General features: G+C 41.8%; 1 pseudogene; it reads left to right on the top strand.

Moving 5' to 3' along the window:
* The window catches only part of LOC127633193 (dynein axonemal heavy chain 9-like), a 184,909-nt pseudogene that overhangs the window by 56,856 nt on the left and 106,684 nt on the right, over window positions 1-21,369 (top strand).

Here is a 21,369-nt window from a genome sequence, read left to right as displayed (position 1 = left end):
TGAGGATTAGCACCTCTAAATCTGAGGCCATGGTTCTCAGCAGGAAACCGATGGAGTGCGTACTCCAGGTAGGGAATGAAGTTTTGCCCCAAGTGAAGGAGTTCAAGTACCTCGGGGTCTTGTTCACGAGTGAGGGGACAATGGAGCGGGAGGTTGGCCGGAGAGTCGGGGCAGCAGGGCGGTATTGCACTCGCTCTATCGCACCGTTGTCACGAAAAGAGAGCTGAGCCGAAAGGCAAAGGGGTTTCTCCCTTAGAGATAGGGTGAGGAGCTCAGTCATCCGTGAGGAGCTCGGAGTAGAGCCGCTGCTCCTTTGCGTTGAAAGGAGTCAGTTGAGGTGGTTTGGGCATCTGGTAAGGATGCCCACTGGCCGCCTCCCTAGGGAGGTGTTTCAGGCACGTCCAGTTGGGAGGAGGCCTCGGGGAAGACCCAGGACTAGGTGGAGAGATTACATCTCCACACTGGCCTGGGAACGCCTCGGGGTCGCCCAGTCAGAGCTGGTTAATGTGGCTCGGGATAGGGAAGTTTGGGGCCCCCTGCTGGAGCAGCTGCCCCCGCGACCCGACTTCGGATAAGCGGTTGAAGATGGATGGATGGATGGATATTTGGAAATAATTTTTTATATTATATTGTTTTGAAATTGTTTTGGTTTGTGAACAGCGCTTGGTCTCTGCAAGTTTCTCTTGTAAACAATGACGCGCACCCTGCATCCTCCTCCACGTAATGTGTGACCTTACCAACGAGCTTACATCATACCTCTCATCAGCGTGCGTCACAGAGATGTAAATAAGCAAACATCTGTAGTTAAAAAGTATATGAGTATTGTTGTTTGGGTTCAGAAAAAGTTTATTCCGTGTGGATTATTTTGCTGCAAACTAAATATGCATTTTGAACCATCAAAAAATGGAGTACATTCACTTGCATTGTTTAAAGGAGGAGGCCTGAAAATGATATCCTAAAAATCTTAAATTCAGTTTTGATGAAGAAAGGAACTAAGATACATCTTGGATGGAATGAGGTTGAGTAAATTATCAGCAGATTTTCATTTTTGGGTGAATTATTCCTTTAAGTCTAAACTTAAGACTCATTAGCCAGGCATACACCTCATTTATCCATCAACTCACAATTAGGCTGCTTAAGTTAGGTCTGCCGGAACCAGAAACATCTATCATGATCTATAACTCTGCATAAAATTGAATGGCATCTACGCTGATATATTCCATTTGTTTTCATGTCTCTACCTTGGGATTTATATCCCAAGGTTACAGAGCCAACCAGATTAAGCTCTGTTCCTGCTTGTTGTTGGACTCCACTGTTACGTGTCGCTGAGTGATAAAGACAAACTACAGCCAGACATCACTTCAGTCTTACACCATGGACTTCAGAGGATGAACTGATACCAACTCCAACTGTAAGTCATCAGATACTTCATATGCCTGAACCTTGGATTTAGGATGGACCCCACCGAACCTCACCGAAATGTCCTGCTAGTTGAACTGCAACACACCTCATTGATCTCTGCCAGCATCACCTTTGTTTAGTGATGGACAACACTCTTGAAATGGAATACATAGACTATCATTGGCAACAAAAGCCTTCATCCGCCAAATAACAAAGGACAATGCATCTATGTGAACTTCTGCAGTTCATCCAGGATGGACTTCAAAGATATTAGTCATTAACCTTTTCATCTTTTCAAATGAATTTAATTTACACATTTGAAACCATGACTTGCACTGCACACAAATAACTAATATTGTCATTATATTTATGTAGCTTAGCCAGAGGGGAACTGGCCCCCACAGTGAGTCTGGTTTCTCCCAAGGTTATTTTTTCTCCATAACCAACATCTTATGGGGTTTTGTGTTCCTTACCACAGTCACCTTCAGATTGCTCACAGGGGTTCTAAATACAATACAATCATTATTTAATAATTTATAAAAATGTTATACACAATTTAAAATCATATCTAATGAAACTACACAATGATCACTTTATAGATATTACAGTTCATGCATTTTATTAATGCATGATTTTGTGTAAAGCTGCTTTGAAACGATGTGTTGTGAAAAGCGCTATACATATAAAAGTGATGACTTCAAATCACTTATATGATTACCCTCATAAGCCTATGCCTATTTGTGTTCACAGAAAAGACAGTTTAAGTAATTTCTTTGATGACTATTGATTGGAAGGCAAAGCTAATAATTTGAATTGAGCCAGAGATTATTGTAACAGAACAGCTATTATGTGGTTATGTATTTAAATTAAAATATGACTTTAATTAAATATGATTGACAGTGGACACTTAGGGCTAAAGCTCTGTCAGACAGCCCACCAATCAACCTCTGATTTGTTCCTCTTTACCAGTAAAAGTGAATAATTGATTCATCCATGTATCTTTTTCATGTGCGGTCTGAAGTTTCCTAATTTTATCCATTAATTACAGCAATTTCATGGAAAACAAGAAAATTTAAATCGTCCACTATCAACTTTGTTAAGAAAGCCATTTTTATTGGCCAGATGCTCACATAAAAATAGTTCGGCATGTCCACCTTTTAAGTGTGCTGCTTGTTTCCCATTTTTTGTTATTACGGTGGCTTAGTCTAAAAGTCTTGGATTTCATTGTTTTAAAAGGACTTTATTGGGCCCTGTTTCTCTGCTTTTGGATGATGAATGACCAGAAAGAAAAAAATGGCCTCAGAACCTCTACTCATTGTTTTGTGTGCAGTCAAAGTAATGAAGCAAAATGAGAGAGAGAAACAGATGAGCCCATACTAATGCCTTACTAATTCAACTTATAGTTCAGCTGCCTGAGGACAGAAAGAACTGAGGACTGAAGAAAGAGGACTGCCTTGTAGCACACTCAAAATACTCAACATTTTATGACACTTATGTCTGTATTTTACATAAGTTAGGTTTTGTACTTTCTTTACATTAATTATGTCCATTCAGAATTAATGTTGCTATGAGACAGCGAGAAGGTGATTGATCAGTCATTAATCAGACTAATTTAATTGGTTCGTGATGCACAGTATTAAATGGACCCAAAGGCACAATCTTAGCCAATTTGTTTCTGTGAACTGTTGAAAAGATTGGAAGGAAAGAGTAAGGGAGCCGATTCGCCCATAGCTAAAAAAGTTTCTCTTAAAACATTGAAACTTCTGTGAAAAACATTTCTTCTCACATTCTGCCGATAGGTACTTATTTCAATACATTGATTGATGGAGAGTCATTAATTTATAGCCTGTGTGTTAGGAAATGCTCCAATAATTAGGCTCCATTGAGGAATAATCTCAGCGCTGTGCATTGGGAATGCACTGCTGTGATATGACAGCACTGTGTTTTCTGTGATGTTTTCATTCTCTGGGAGGCAGAGCTCCCAGCTGTATGTCATCATAACAGACATCCTCGGGTGCTGTCCAGGCATAACTTCAGGGAAAGACTAGCTAGAGACTAGCTTGCTGAGCAGTAGCAGGCAATCCGTTCGATACGTTTCTTTTCAAAGAAAGGTGCAATGGAAAATGGCATCTTCAGAAAAGCCACATGCTTGACAGAGTGCCTTGACTGCTACATACAGTGATGAACAATAGAGTAATAAATGCAGCATCCATGATGTAAATCAGAGTCGTTATGTAGGATATGTACCTGAATTCCCCTTATATCAGATACTCTGTCAGGATCAATTACAGTATATGCAGTTGTGACAGGTATCTTGCTCTCTTTATTAAGGATGAAGCGTAATCTGCGTAAACAATCCATGCAGTCTTTTATGTACATCACATTTCTGGCGGCCAAGAGTTTGGAATAACGTACAGATTTTGGTCTTATGGAAATAAATTGGTACTTTTATTTTCCGAAGTGGCATTCAACTGATCATAATGTACAGTCAGGACATTACTAATGTGAAAAATTACTATTACAATTTGAAAAAAAAAATAAAAAATCAGAACTTAAACTACTTCAAGAGTTCTAATAAAAAAAAATCCTCCATGTGCAGCAACGACAGCTTTGCAGATCCTTGGCATTCTAGCTATCAGTTTGACCAGAAACCATAGATGTGACTGTCAGGCACACCTCACGCAGCTTACAGTCTATCTGATACCACAAAAGCTCAATGGGGTTAAGATCCATAACACTCTTTTCCAATCATCTGTTGTCCAATGTCTGTGTTTCTTTGCCCACTCTAACCTTTTCTTTTAGTTTTTCTGTTTCAAAGTGGCTTTTTCTTTGCAATTCTTCCCATAAGCCCTGCACCCCTGAGTCTTCTCTATACTGTTGTACATGAAACTGGTGTTGAGCATGTAGAATTAAATTAAACTGTCAGCTGAGGACATGTGAGGCATCTATTTCACAAACTAGAGACTCTGATGTATTTATCCTCTTATTTAGTTGAATTTGGGCCTGCCACATCACTCTGCCAGTGGTCCTTTGTCTTTGAAGACTGTAGTGTACACCTTTGTATGATATCTTCAGTTTTTCAAGCATTGTATTGCCCTCATTCCTCAAAACAATGATTGACTGATGAGTTTTTAGAGAGAGCTGTTTCTTTTTTGCCATTTTTGATCTAATATTGACCATAAGACATGCCAGTCTATTGCATACTGTGGCAACTCATAAACAAACACAAAGACAATGTTAAGCTTCATTTTACAAACATATAGCTTTCAACTGTGCTTGATAAAATGGCAAGTGATTTTCTAGTGCCAAATTATCAATTTAGCATGATTACTCAAGGATAAGGTTTGGAGTCACAGCTGCTGGAAATGGGGCCTGTCTAGATTTTACAAAATACTTTTACTTTTAGTATAAACAAATACTTTTTTCAAACAGTGATGGCGCTGTTTTTTACATCAGTAATGTACTGACTATACTTTGTGGTCAGTTGAATGCCACTTTATTAAAGTAACAATTTCCTTCCGAAACAGCAAAATCTGTACATTATTCCAAACTTTAGGCCACCAATGTAAATGAAGTGGTCAAAAAATAATAATTGTAAAAAATAGAAATGTATGAATATCATTGCATTAGACTTTAAACCATGTTTTCAAGCCATAAACCTTAGCGGAACTGACTTGACACTGTCTTCAGGATTACCACTGGCCTTACCCAAGGTTCCCTACTCAATTTTTGGATCTATTTTCTTGTTTTGAACATTGAAAAAAGTAAGTCGCATGATGGTTGGTTTAAAGGTAATTGCAAAAATGGTGAAGAGAGGAAAGTTAGCACTGAGAAAAAATATATATATATATATATATATATATATATATATATATATATATATATTTTTTTGTAGATACTACTTGGTTTCATAAATATCTGTGCAATAAAACTCATGCATTTTTTAAAGTCCAAATACTTTTTAGGGTCACTGTTTACTGTGCCAAGAGAGAATTTTTATTGTATTATTAATTTATCGTAGTATTCAAATGACCAATATGATCTTGTGCATATTTTATTTAGCCTTTACCCATAACCCTATACCATAGGTAATTGCAAAAAACAAAAGTGCATCTCATGATGTACTTTATTTCAACCCTGTGCTAGAATGAAGGTAATTTTCCAAATGACGAAGTGCTGTAGAAAAGCCATGCCTTCAGAAGTTAGAGGAAGCTCCAACATGTCAGAATGAATGGTCCAGAGAAATTGGATAGATTCTATCTGTAAATCAAATGCCAGCAGCCACTCTGGAGCTGCGTATGGACTAGGGGTTATCCCACACAACCGAGAGACTGTTTATCCTGCCTCTTGATGGCTAATCAATACAAATTTATGCAGCAACACCAGCAAGTTCAGGATTACACAAGATGATGGTTTCAAGAGTCCATTCATGTGAATGGAAAAGCCCGACTATCGCAGCACATGGACATCGGAGCAACCGGTGTTCGTGTCTACCATCGCCAGACACTACTGAAATATAAGACTCATGCAAAAACCAAGTTGCATGATGACCTGCAGGAGGCGCTACGCGTACTCAGCTTGCTGCGGAGACCAGGCCTCCAGTTCTCGGCGTCGCCTGATGCCGGTGGCCAGGGGAGAGGACGTCGTAAGCGGTGTGCGAGAAAGCGGAAGTGCGGCAAGAGGGCGGGGGTCCATGCTAGGCTAAAAACAAACCCTAGCCGGCCGGCTCTCCCGTCTATCCTGCTCTCAAATGTTTGCTCCCTGGACAATAAACTGGACTATATCCGACTCCAGCAGGCTACGCAGCGTGTGTTTAGAGACTGCTGCGTCTTTGTTTTCACGGAGACGTGGCTCAGCGACAGAGTTCCGGATGCCGCCATTCAGCTAGACGGGCTCGCCTCGTTTCGTGCCGACAGAAATACAGCTCTCTGCGGTAAGACTCGCGGTGGTGGCTTGTGTGTTTACATCAACACGGAATGGTGCAAGAACTCTATGCTAGTCTCTAGTTACTGTTCATTGCTGTTGGAGCTTGTGACTGTTAGATGCAGACCTTTTTATCTACCACGGGAATTCACCACTGTTTGCATAACCGGAGTTTAAATTCCCCCCAGCGCTAACGCTAAGGAAGCGCTCTGTGAAATGTATGGGGCTATGAGCGAACTGCAGAACATTCACCCCGACGGACTGTTTATTGTCGCCGGAGATTTCAACCATGCAAATCTCAAGACAGTGCTCCCTAAATTTCATCAGTATGTGGACTTTGCAACGAGAGGGGCGAACGCGCTTGATCTTGTTTACACAAACATCCCAGGCGCGTACCGGCCGGAGCCGTGGATGACTGCGGAGGTGCGCACGCTGCTGAGGTCCCGAGACTCCGCCTTCAGAGCAGGCGATAAGGCAGCCCTAAGAACAGCTAGGGCCAAACTGTCACAGGCAATCAGAGAGGCAAAGCGCGCACACACCCAGAGAATCCACAGTCACTTCCAGGACAGCGGTGACACGCGGCGCATGTGGCAGGGCATCCAGGCCATCACCAACTACAGGACAACATCAGTTGCCTGTGACAAAGATGCCTCCCTTCCAGATGTGCTGAACGACTTCTATGCTCGGTTTGAAGTGCAGAACGACGTGGTGGCGAGGAAGACCACTCCTCCTCCCAACGACCAGGTGCTCTGTCTTACCACGGCAGATGTGAGGAAAACTCTACGTAGAGTCAACCCACGGAAGGCTGCTGGACCAGACAACATTCCTGGCAGAGTGCTCAGAGGATGTGCAGACCAGCTAGCAGATGTTCTTACCGACATCTTCAACATCTCTCTGAGCAGCGCCGTCGTTCCAACGTGCTTCAAGGCCACCACCATCATCCCCATGCCAAAGAAGTCTTCAGTGTCCTGCCTCAACGACTACCGTCCCGTCGCACTTACACCCATCATCATGAAGTGCTTCGAGAGGCTCGTCATGAGGCACATTAAGACCCAGTTGCCCCCCTCACTAGACCCACTGCAGTTTGCGTATCGTCCAAACCGCTCAACGGACGATGACATCGCCACAACCCTCCATCTGGCCCTCACCCACCTAGACAATAAGGACTCATACGTTTGAATGCTGTTCATAGATTTCAGCTCAGCATTCAACACAATCATTCCTCAGCACCTGATTGGAAAGCTGAACCTACTGGGTCTGGACACCTCCCTCTGCAACTGGATCCTGGACTTCCTGACTGGGAGACCTCAGTCAGTCCGGATCGGGAACAGCATCTTCACCACCACCACACTGAGCACTGGGGCCCCCCAGGGCCGTGTGCTCAGTCCACTGCTGTTCACTCTGCTGACTCACGACTGTGCAGCAATGCACAGCTCGAACCACATCATCAAGTTCGCCGATGACACGACCGTGGTGGGTCTCATCAGCAAGAACGACGAGTCAGCATACAGAGAGGAGGTGCAGCGGCTGACGGACTGGTGTAGAGCCAACAACCTGTCCCTGAATGTCAACAAAACAAAAGAGATGGTTGTTGACTTTAGGAGAGCACAAGGTGAACACACTCCGCTGAACATCGACGGCTCCTCTGTGGAGATCGTCAAGAGCACCAAATTCCTTGGTGTTCACCTGGTGGAGAACCTCACCTGGTCCCTCAACACCAGCTCTATCACCAAGAAAGCCTAGCAGCGTCTCTACTTTCTTCGAAGTCTGAGGAAAGCACATCTCCCACCCCCCCATCCTCACTACATTCTATAGAGGGACTATTGAGAGCATCCTGAGCAGCTGCATCACTGCCTGGTTTGGGACTTGCACCGTTTCGGACCGCAAAGCCCTGCAGAGGATAGTGAGGACAGCTGAGAAGATCATTGGGGTCTCTCTTCCCTCCATCAAAGACATTTACAAAAAATACTGTATCCGCAAAGCAACCAGCATTGTCAACACGTTCTCACCCCGACTCGTCACATACGGATGCTCGGGGAGTTTCGTCACATATTGACGTGCCGGGTATACCTTTGGCGTCATTTTTTGATCGCGCAGGGTAGTCCGATAGACTTCTATGTATCTCGGAACCGGAGCGTGTAGCGTTGAAATGTCACGTCTCGGGTAAGCTCGCGCCACGAATGGGTGGAGAGTCGAGACCGCAATCAATAAAACTCAAAAGGAATAGGCTACAATGGCCCTCCAACTGTTTTTTGATGTTTAAAATCCCGGACGCGTCGTGAAATGACGCCGTTCTACATATCTCCGAACCGGAGCGTGCAGCATTGAAATGTCACGTCTCGGGTAAGCACGCGCCGTGAATGGGTCGAGAGTCGAGACCGCGATCAATAAAAATCAAAAGGAATATGCTACAATGGCCCTCCAACTGGTTTTTTATGTTTCGAAACTGGACGCGTCGTAAAATGACGCCAAAGGTACACCCGGCGCGTCAATAAGCGATGCCAAGGTGTCCTGCCCGAGCGTCAGTATGTGACGAGTTGGGGTGTGAGAATGTGTTGGCATTGTGGATGACCCCACACACCCCTCACACAAACTCTTTATCCTCCTGCTGTCTGGCAAGAGGTACCGAAGCATTCGGGCCCTCACGGCCAGACTGAGTAACAGCTTCTTCCCCCAAGCCATCAGACTCCTCAATACTTAGAGACTGGTTTGACACACACACCACGTGTCCTGAGTTGCACTTTAATTACTGTCACTTGCGCTGCACTGTGTCTATTGTCCTGTTCATTGTCAGAAATTTGTTGTACTGTCCCATACCTTTTGCACATGTTTGCACGTGCACTTTATATAGGTATATATATATAGGTATTTTATATAGGTATTTTATTTCTTGTAGTCTTATGTGGTCCTGTGTTGGTCCTTTGTTGTTTTTATGTAGCACCATGGTCCTGGAGGAAAGTTGTCTCGTTTTGCTGTGTACTGTACTAACTGTATATGGTTGAAACGACAATAAAAACCACTTGACTTGACTTGACTTGAAGTTCCCTACTCAGATTTTAGATACATTTTCTTATTTTAAACATTGAAGAAAGTCAGTCAATTCATCTAATTGTAGATATTATGAACTTGTGTGATGAGCAGACCAAAATGTAAGTCATTATTCTCTCTCAAATCCATTCAATTAAATAAACTGAATACAGTGCACAAATCAAATATGGCAACCGATTACATCAAACATCATTGGCTATTACTACTCATGACCAAACATCATGTGATCATAAAATTATTTAAATGATACATTTTGTGAAGAAAATCACACAATGTATAATTACAGGATTTTCATTTTTGGGTGAACAATTCTTTTAACTTTATGTAATAGACACAGTAATATGTCATGTTTTTCTAAATTAAATGAATGTGTTTAGTTTGGGAGAGCCTCTACTGACCTGGCAGCATAGTCAACTATATGTATTGATCTTTTTTGGGTGGTTTAAAAATCCTTCTCTTCCACTTCAGCAAATCATAACCTTGGGAAGTAGGGGTGTCAACTTTGCAGGCCACACTTAGAACTTTTCTCAAAATGACATTATTCATGTTATTTGAAAACAGTCAGTTTCTGAGAATCAGATCTCATTACCAAAATTAATGAAAATGTTGAGGGATATTTTTATAACGTCAACAACAGTTACATGAAAAAGATCATGACGATAATTAAATGATTTTATTTAAAATATACTGTTTGCTAAAATGTGATGAGGAAAAAACATATACTGCAAGACATTAGCAATGCCATAACAATGTTTTAAGTAGAAGAAAAATCTATAGAGGACTGAGAGTGAGGCGAAAGTACTAATTCAAATAATCCAGTCTAGGCTTGGAGATTAAGCTGCCCACTTAAGCTGCATGAGTTGAAAGAGTTAACAATGGTAAACTGAACTGCTTTATTAATGTCTTAATTACCTCTCACACTCACATCCTGTATACTGTATGAGAATCATCAGCTACTGTATGTTGTGTTGGAACTTACACCTGCACATACAATAAACTGAATACACAGACATACTTGAACTAAAGTACATGTACAGTGCTGTGTAAAAGTATAGTACCCATTCCTGATTTCTTATATTTTTGTGTATTTTTCATACTAAATTGTTTTAGATCTTCAAATGAGATATAACATAAAACAAAGACATCCAGCGTAAACACAAAATACAGAGGGAGAATGACATGGACCTGCTCTGTATTTATGTTTGTTTGTTTGTCATTCAGTTTATTATTAAAAATATTATTTATATTGCCAAGCCGGTTCTCACCTCATCCTTGCCCATTAACCGCTTTACATTGGTGCCGAAACCCGGGAGGGAGGAGGCATGCCCGTCGCGGAGTCCTTGACACTGCCATCCACCCAGGGGACGGAGTAGCCTGACCACCCGGATGTAGGGAACGATGGAGATGCTGCCAGGGGCGGAGGAGTGTCCCCACGAGTCACCGGGAACGGAGGGGCATTCTGTCTGCCGGGGGTCGTAGGTCTGACTCTGGTCCCTGGGGAGGAGCGGCTGCCATCCACCTGAGAGGGTGGGGGAGTGATCGAGGACCACGTGACGGTGCTTCAGAGAACCGGTGAGTGAGTTTTTTTTCCTCTCTTTCTCGCTCTCTCTCTCTCTCTCTCTGTCACTCTGTGATGGCCTTTGTCCTTTGCCTATTTTGTTTGTTGTTGTTTTTACCCTCCTGCCTCCTCCCAGGTCGAGAAAGGCAGGAATGACCCACCGGCAGAAGGGGCGCAAGGCACGGAGAGGAAGGGGGGATGTAGGTCATGCCGGCGGGGCCGGTCCCCAATCAGCCTGATGCGGGGGCGCGAGGGAAAAAGGCGGCTGGTGACAATGGTTCGAGAGAAAGGGAGAATGACATGGAGCTGCTCTGTGTTTATGTTTTTATGTTAAAACTATTATTTATATTGCCAAGCTGGTTTTCGCCTCCTCCTTGCCCATTAACTGCTTTGTAATTTATTAGCCAGCAGGTGGTGGCAAAAGAAAAATGTTGTGTGTAATATGAGCCAGTTAGGTGACTTGAAGTTAATCAGTGTCAGCCAGTGTTTACATACAACAGCGCTCTGTATCCAACACCTATATCTCCCATGTGAAAAACGAACTGCCCCCTTAAACTTAATAGCTGGTTGTGCCACCTTTAGGCACAACAACTGCAACCAAAAGCTTCAGATAACTAGAGATCCGTCTTTAACAACACTATGGTTGAATTATGGCCCACTCTTCTGGTAGAGAGCAGAATTCATGTTTCCCTCAGTTAATGCAAGTCGCTCTGGCCTTGAAGCAGCAAAGCATCCCCACACAATCACACAACCACCACCATGCTTGACCGTAGGTATGATGCTCTTTTTGTGGAATTCTGTGTTTGATTTACGCCAGATGTAACAGGACCCCTGTCTTCCAAACAGTTCCACTTTCGACTCATCAGTCCACAAAACATTCTCCCAAAAGCTTTGAGGATCATCAAGGTGTTTTTGGAAAAATTCACACAAGCTTTAATGTTATTCTGGTATAGCAGTGGTTTTGGCCTTGCCAGTCTTCAATAAATAACACTATCATTTAAAAACTTTATTTTGTGTTTATTTAGATTGCTTTTGTTTTATGTTAGATTTTAAAAGAATTTTCTAAACAATATAGTATGAGATACTGTATACAAATATACAGAAGAAATCAGAATGGGGTAAATACTTTTAGAATAATTTAGTAATTTAGAATGCGTTGAGCATGCTGTTTTCGTACAAACACATTACACACAATATCATATTGTTAACTGTCTAAAACACAGATAAATGTTAACCAGTAAAAAAACTGTAATATTTAGTATTATGTTTTAATGCTATTATTACGGGAGCTAAAGATTTCATGGACAGTTTCTATGTTTTGTGTAACTGAGCATCTTGAATCTTATGTTTATAAAAAAGTTATAAATTATTGTATTTTTTAATAAGTTTAAATTATATATATATATATATATATATATATATATATATATATATTAACATTAATTACATGTTAATACATTGTTTAAATACAAATGTGTATATATTTTTTAAATGTACTGTGCAAATGTCTTAGGCACATAAGATGTTTCACAAAAGCATTTGTCTTAAGATGGTTTTTTATATCTTCAGCTTTAGTGTGTCAATAGGAAATATAAATGTTAGACTCCCAAACATTACTTTTGCAAATAGAAAAGATTAGAACAGAAGAACAGGGAGCCCTGCAACAGATGTCATGGCCCCCACAAAGCACCCCAATGAACAGTGTGTCTGTCTGAGAATATATAAGAGACAGAAGCAATTGAAAAAAGAAATGTCCTCTCTCTTTCAGCTACTTTTATTTTCAGCAACCGTAACATGTGTAAATATTTGTATGAGCATAAAAAGATTCAACAACTAAAACAAAACTGAACAAGTTTCACAGACATGTGACTAACAGAAATCAAATAATGTGCCCCTTAACAAAGGGGGGCGGGGGGGGCAACAGTCAGTATCTGTTGTGGCCACAAGCTGCATTAAGTACTGCAGTGCATCTCCTTCTCATGGACTGCACCAGATTTGCCAGTTCTTGAGGTAAAATGTATCTCCACTCTTCCAATTTTTGAGAAGAGATCCAGGCTCTTCGCTGGCCATGGCAAAACACTGATATTCCTGTCTTAGGAAATCCTGCATAGACTGAACAGTATGGCTGGTGGCATTGTCATGCTGGAGGGTCATGTCAGGATGAGCCTGCAGGAAGGGTACCACATGAGGGACGAGGATGTCTTCCCTGTAACGCACAGCACCCCATAACATGACGGAACCACCACCTCCAAATCGATCCCGCTCCAGAGTACAAGCCTTGAGTAACGCTCATTTCTTCGATGAAAAACACGAGTCCAACATCACCCCTGGTGAGACAAAACCAAGACTCGACAGTGAAGAGCACTTTTTGCCTGTCCTGTCTGGTCCAGCGAAGGTGGGTTTGTGCCCATAGGCGACTTTGTTGCCGGTGATGTCTGGTAAAGACCTGCCTCACAACAGGCCTACAACCCCTCAGTCCAGCCTACAAGGATCTTGGAATATCCTATCTGCCAACAACCAAGAAAAAGGAGAATTAGGAGAATTGGTGCTGTTTTAAAGGTAAAGATGGCCAAACTGAATATTGATTTAGCTTTTTTATGTTTACTGGACTTTGTATGACATTAAGTGATAAATTCTCACTACGCAACGTTTTTCACAAATGCATAAAACATTTGCACAGTACTGTATATTTGGTTCAAGTTTGAAACATTTTTGTCATTCACATTATCGTCAATGTGATTTGGTTTTTTTCAACCATTTTATTTATTTTAATATTATATTTTTTTTTGCCATTTACAAGTACAATAGACTAAAAGTAATATATATGATATGACCAGAGGTGGGTAGTAATTTACTTGAGTAACTTCTTTGGTTGAGAAAATACTTTTAGAATAGGGTACTTTTTACTCTCACTCAAGTACATTTCTAATTCAATTTTTGTACTTATACATAATTTATTGAGAGATTATTGAATGGGACTGCTACGAGAGCGGAAGTTAACACAGCTGTGCGCACTGCTGTCACAGACTGTCACTCAATCACTTCTACTGCATCAAACTCTTCAAAGTGAAACACTGTCTTTCTACACCAAGTGAAAAATAATATAATTTCGTCATGCAGTGCCTTCATTTAACTCCAAGACAAGCAGATATTTCAAAATAAAAAATCAACTTAAGGCAGCACTCTGAGGTAAGTTTTAGCTCAAATGATAACACAGGCTTTTCTTTTTGAATGTGATGGTAATTTTCAGGGCGATAATGTAACTGGGCTCTTATGACATCCATTTTTAAGTGTACATTTAAAAATAATTGTAGCAATATATCAGTGCGCTTTGTCCCGCGTCCCACATGTCATGAGCAGTATTTACACATTTACCCCACGCCTTCACGAGGGTACTGGAAAATATTGCAGCTACTTCTTCAGGTGGATTAACTATAAATCCATAAAAACATCCAAGTTAAGTGTAAATAAATGCCTTTGCTCTGCTGTTCGCTTGAATGCTGTTCGTTCACTATTTCCTAAAAGGGGCGGGTTTACGATTTCCGAGGCCCCAAGCAACCGACCAACCCGTGGCCCCAGTTAGAACTTTTTTACTTAATTGCATAAAATTTATTTCACTTTATTGACAAGTACATTCAAAAAATGTAATGTAATAGAAATCTAGTTAAAGATCTGCAATGTATCCACAATACAGTGATAAAAAAGCTATATTTACCTTATACTTACCTCCCTCCACGTACCGCCCCAGGCTGTGTACGCGGAGGGAGGTAAGTGCTTCGTGCCTCTCCTCAGCACAACCACCTCGGCTCTCCGACATGACGTCACCTGCTCCCCCCCCACCGCAAGACCCCAGCTTCAGGTACGTCACACGTGATCGTCCCCTTAGTGCCCCTCGCCCAGAGCTTGGACGCGTGGCTTTCACTTTACAACCCATCGCAGTAGCTAACCAGGACCTTCCAACTCGGCTACCCGATCCAATTTGCCAGGCGCCAGCCCCGGTTCAGCGGCGTCCGCATTACCTTGGTGCAGGGCAAAAAGACCTCCACCCTGCGTATGGAGATCGCAACACTTCTGTGCAAGGACGCGATAGAGCTTGTCCCTCCAGCCAAGATGGAGAAGGGTTTCTAAAGCCTTTACTCATTGTACCCAAGAAAAGCGGTGGGTTGTGGCCAATCTTGGACCTATGAGTTCTGAACCGGGCATTGCACAAACTCCCGTTCAAAATGCTGACACAGAAACATATTCTGCAATGCATCCGGCATCAAGATTGGTTCATGGCAGTAGAACTGAAGGATCAGGTTTTTCACGTCTCAACATTACCCCATCACAGACCCTTTCTATGGTTCGCTTTTGATGGCCAGGCATATTAGTTCAAGGTCCTCCCCTTCAGTCTGTCCCTGTCCCCTCACATCTTTCCGAAAGTCGCATAGGCAGCTCTTGCCCGTTAACGGAAGCGGGCATTTGCATACTCAACTACCTCGACGACTGGCTTATCTTAGCGCACTCTCGACAGTTGCACAGGGACCTGGTGCTCATGCACCTCAGTCGTTTAGGGCTTCAGGGCAAATGGGAAAAGAGCAAGCTCTCCCCGGTTCAGAGCATCACTTTTCTCGGCATGGAGTTAGACTCACGAGCGAGCACGCACAGTCGGTACTTAACTGCCTGAGTTCATTCAGACCGGCCAAAGCAGTTCCACTGAAACAATTTCAGAGGCTCCTGGGGCATATGGCATCCTCAGTGATGGTCACGCCACTTGGGCTGATGCATATGAGACCGCTTCAGCACTGGCCTCAGACTCGAGTCCCGAGATAGGCATGGCACCACGGCACATACCGTGTGACCCTAAACCCTTCCTGCCATCACTTATTCAGCCCTTGGACAGACCTCTGTTTTCTACGGACAGGAGTCCCCCTGCAGCAGGTGTTCAGACGAGTCGTAGTTACTTCGGACGCCTCCTGAATGGGGCCCCATCTGGGTTGGCACATCAACTGCCTAAAGATTCTGGCTGTATTTCTTGCCCTGTGCAGATTTCTGCCTTTGATCCGAGGCATGCACGTGTTGATTTGCTTAGAAAACGCAGCGACACTAGTGTATATAAATCCCTAGGGTGGTGTTCGCTCTCGTCACATGTCACAACTCACCCACCATCTCCTCCTTTGGAGTCAGCAGCGGCTGAGGTCGCTGCGCGCCACTCATATCCCGGGCAACCTACACACGTACAGTGGACGTGCTTAGCAGAGAGTGGAGACTCCACCCTCAGGTGGTCTAGCTGATTTGGGCTCAGTTCGGCAGAGCACATGAAGATTTGTTTGCCTCCCAAGAGTCCCCCCACTACCCGCTCTGTTACTCTCTGAAAGAAGCCCCACTTGGCACAGTGTAATTCGGTAAAATGGTGACAAGAGCTGGCTGGTTGTTTCGCTTGCGCATAGCACCTTTCCCCACCCCTGAGGTGAAGACGTGTGCTCTACTCCCCCATTCGAGTCCACAAGTCTGGGTGTCCTTCCTCCCTAGCCCACTGGCTCCGAACTCAGAGGAGGAAGTTCGCATCCAAACCCACCGCAGGCACCGATTTGCCTGTGCTGGAACAGGTGCTCCACAGGTTCTGATTATTCCAATATCTCCTGTGATGTATTTTCTGCGGTACAGTCCCCCTGTTGGCTGACCCGCATCTCCCTTGGTGAGAGGGAGGTCACTGTGTTTGTAGAGTTCCTCCCCGTCGATGCAGGACCTACCAACGTGCCACTTCCATGTGTGGCTGGTAAGCCCATTTGACGTATTTGCTACATGTTAACCTCCCCTGTTGGGCTGGATGTGGTCTCCGCAGGGTCTTTTCCCCCTAAAAGAATAGGATTGGAAAAGAATGCCTTCCCGATGCATGTTATAGCATTAGATAATGTCCTCATTAGTCAATAGTTAACTAAGTTCTGGGCTTTCATGGACCAGGTGCGCATTATTAGTCAGGTCACTAACTGTTTAAGACATTCAGCCATTCTGGCCAGGGATGCATAGAGATTTATTTCATTAGTGTTATGCCATTCGGCCAAACTTGCCTGTACACACATACTGTAGCTATTATATATTCTGTGCTTATGGCTCTTCGGACCAGCAGCAGCAGTGCACAAGTCTTGGTGGTAGATCTGCATTGTTAGAGAGTTTTTACAAAGATTTTAAAGGAATATTCCGGGTTTGCTACAGCATTTGTGGCATAATATTTATTACCACAAGAATTACTTTTGATTTGCCCCTTTTGACTTAAAAATATGTGTTACAGTGATGCACTTTCAATGGAAGTGAAAGGGGCTAATCCGTAAACTTTAAAAAGTATAGTCACAAGATGTAAACCATGATTTTTGTGTGTAAAATCACCAACTAACCTTTTCTGTGTAAAGTTATAGCCAATTTTATAACTTCGTTGCCATGACGATGTAATGTCAACAAACTGCAATGACTGTAAAAACTTTGATTTAAACAACTTTACAGCTCAAATAATACATGCGTTTTGACAGAAGAATTAATGCAAGTGCCTGTTTAAAATTATAAGCTTCACATTTCTGCCTTTTAAACCCTCCAAAAATTGGCTCCATTCACTTCCATTGTAAGTGCCTTACAGAAACCTCAATTTTTTATTTTTTTTTTTTTTTTTAAAGAAAAGGAGGAATGAGTCAAAATAATTGTTTGTGGCAATCAACGTTATGCCTCGAATTGATTGTTGATTGAGCTTAACTTGTCTTGAACCCTGAATATTATTTTAAGGACAACCCACAGAACAGACTATTTCAAACCATCAGCTTCGTTTCAATCACACACACACACACACACACACACACACACACACACACACACACACACACACACACACACACACACACACACACACACACACACACACACACACACACACACACACACACTAATGATATTAACCTTGGTACAATCTATGCCCGAATGAATGTCAAAAAAAATAGTATAACTGTGTCGATAGGGTTAAGTTGGAAAAAGTTCCTCCTCTACTCCACATCCGGCTTTAATTCATTAAACCTTACACATATGCACTGTTCTCTCTTGGTTCCGTTGCTGTATCAGTCGGATCCTGAATTCTCCCAGGGGGAACTCTGCTGGTCTGAGTGGGAGGAAGTAAAAAGCAGAGCCTGACGAGTCTGTAGCGTTCATCAACTCCCTGGAGGTCTTTCAGATGACACTGAAGAAATGATAATCCATCCCTGATCTGAAAGTGCGGCAGCATTACTATACCTTATATGAAACAAAAATTGCTTACCGAGTAGGTTACAATGATGTTATTCACATTTGTATGAGACTTGAACTCTATGAACTATTCATTGTAAAGCTCCTTATTTGAGTATAAATTGTCCAGGTAAACATTCAGACCTGCACCCTGCAAAAGCCAGAAAAATTATGGAATAATTAACAGATACACAGAGGACCTCTTGACCACAACATCATATTGCACATTATTCTGTACATAGCTCATCAACTTTTATGCCTGTAATATGTTTTATTCCAAGTGCTCTGCTGGGAATTTTCCAGAGATGAGGAGCTTGGTGGTATGTGAAAGAAGTTTTGTGTATTTTCTGATCGATTAGGGCGCCTTGTACATTAAAGCTGGCAGGAAAAATATTGTTTCTTCTGACAGATGCCCAGGTCGCAGATGAGAAGTTCCTAGTGTTGGTGAACAAACGTTTAGCATCTGGTAAACCTTGCTTTGACTCTGCCATTGGCATCAAATAGTGCTTGTTTTCTCTACCAGGCAAGGACCATGGCAGATGATGGTATAGATAGTGTGCCTTCCTGTTACTGGAAAAAAAAAAAAAATCAGAGCACTTTATTATTCTTGTGGTTAAAAAAAATTATAAATAAGGAATCCACTGTAAGACTGATAGCCAAGCCCACACAGAATATGTGCGCACTGAAAGCTCAGTAAATTTCTGCAAAATTGTAACGCCTACAATTACAACTCCTATTCAGTTACAAGGTTGGGTGTTTATTTATTTTGGCTTATTAAAAAAATGCTTTCAGCCAGGTCTGTGTGCAATTCAGTACTGAATTGAGAGCAAACAGAGTGCTTAATAATAATGAAATTATGAAACATTATACTGTAGCTGAGTATAAAAACAAGCAATGTTTGAAATGCCACCTGTGTCATTGACAAATAAGGTTGTCTGAGGTGATTAAAAATTTAAAATATTTAAAGAATCTGGTTTAAAACATGTGTCAATTTCATAGACATGCAATCTCTGAGTTCATGTTGTTTTTACAAATTGTTTGAAAAACATTTATAGCATTTTGTACAAAACATTATTAAAAAAATGTCATATGATGCAACATCAAGTAACATTTTTTAAAATAGTTTACTTGCACCTTGAATACCTGAGTGTACACAATTTCATCATTCATTTTAAAAACGTTTTCGAACATATGTTTCATATGTTTTTTTATTATTTTTATTTTTTTTTACAAATATTCATTTTTAATTGAAGAATATCAAAAAGTGTTCTCATGGTTGCACCAAATGAGCTTACCAAAATGTGCCTTTCATTAAAATGTCAAAATATTGATTTTTTTTTATGATAAAAAATATTTTTTTGTTTTTAAATCGTCTGTAGGTCTGACATCTTCTCTGTTTTATGCTTTTTGTGGGTACGGTGGCTCAGTGGGTAGCACTGTCACCTCACGGCAAGAAGGTACCCCTGCTCAAGTCACCGTTCACCCTATCTGTTTGGAGTGAGCATGTTCTCCCTGTGTTCCTCTGAGTTTCCTATGGGTACTCAGGTTTCCCCCACAGTCCAAAAGCATGCAGGTTGAGTGAATAGAAAATTTGTAATTCCCTGTTTGTGTGAATGTGTAAGTCTGTGTGTCTCATCCCTGTGATGGACTGGCCACCTGTCCCTGTCTTTTCCCAAGTCCCTACCATGAGTAGAGCTGGAGCAAATCCCAGCTGTCTTGAGCTGAAGATGGATGGATGTTGGGTGTGCCACAAAACTTTGATTTGGTGGACAAATGTTTTTCAAATATTTATAATATTTTTTTAAAAAATTGTTCCACTCCATAATTTGTTAAATAAATAATAATAAAATATTATTCAGCACAACTCATGCAGCATTTCTTTTTTCAAGAATTTCAGCTTTTTTTTACTGTCTCCAGGAAGTTGCACCACATGACATTTAGCCCCAGAAAAAAGATAAAAATGACTTTTAACTAATTAATTGAAAACATATTAATTGTAGAAGAGGTGTATTCATGTAATTATTTTGTGTGAACTGCATTTGTAATGTAGTTGTCAATGTCACGTCATTGGCCCACCTATAGAAATTTGTATTTCATTTCTACATTCATTTACATTTATTAATTTGGCAGATGCTTTTATCTAAAGCGACTTACAAAAGAGGAAATCATAAGCGAATCATCTTAAGGAGACAGTGGTACAAAATTTCCATATTAAAAAGTTTCAATAGCATCAGAATAGTATTCAAAACAGATGCAAGTGTTAAAAAAAATTACTGACTGGTTAATTGCTCATGAAAAAGATGTGTTTTTCACAATTTTTTTGGAGACAGAAAGTGAGTCAGCTTCACAGATGGAGTTTGGAAGGTCATACCACCAATGTGGTATAATGAAGCCAAAAGTCCGGGAAAGTGTTTTGGTACCTCTTTGTGTTGTTACAACAAGGCAATGATTCTTAGCCGATCGCAGGCTTCTAGTGGGTGCGTAGCTCTGCAGAAATCATTTTAGACATGCTGGAGCTGTCCCAGTGACTGTTCTGTAGGCTAGCATCAGAGTCTTTAACTTAATACGTGCATCAACTGGCAGCCAGTGAAGAGAGACAAGAAGTGGTAAAACATGCACTCTCTTTGGTTGATTAATGACCAGATGTGCTGCTGCATTCTGGATCATTTGCTGGGGCTAATTGCACATGCAGGGAGGCCTGCAATGAAAGCATCAGAATAGTCCAGTCTAGTTATGAAAAGTGACTGAAAAAGAAGTTGTGTGGCATGTGAGAGGAAGGGTCTCATCTTGCTGATATTGTAGAGTGAAAATCTATATGATCTTGCGGTTTTTGAGATGTGGTCTGTGAAATTGAGTTTGTTATCGATGGTTGTTACCCCTGGATTTCTGACTGTTTTGGAAGGTGTTACAGTATTTGCACCCAGCTGCACAGTGATGTTGTGTTCAACAGCAGGATTGGGTGGAAAGACATGGAGTTCTGTCTTGGCTGGATTAAGTTGCAGGTGGTGTTCCTTCATCCAGGCAGAGATGTCTGCCAGGCAGGCAGAGATTCGAGCAGTCACTGTGGTGTTGTTTTTCTGGAATGACAATTAGAATTGTGTGTCATCAGCATTGCAGTGGTAAGAGAAACCATGTGCCTGAATGATGGGTCCCAGTGATGTTGTGTATATAGAGAAGAGATGTTGCCCAAGCACCAA

The sequence above is a fragment of the Xyrauchen texanus genome, chromosome 40, assembly GCF_025860055.1.
Source record: "Xyrauchen texanus isolate HMW12.3.18 chromosome 40, RBS_HiC_50CHRs, whole genome shotgun sequence".
Taxonomy (NCBI): Eukaryota; Metazoa; Chordata; class Actinopteri; order Cypriniformes; family Catostomidae; genus Xyrauchen; species Xyrauchen texanus.
This window is presented reverse-complemented; position numbering and strand designations above follow the sequence as displayed.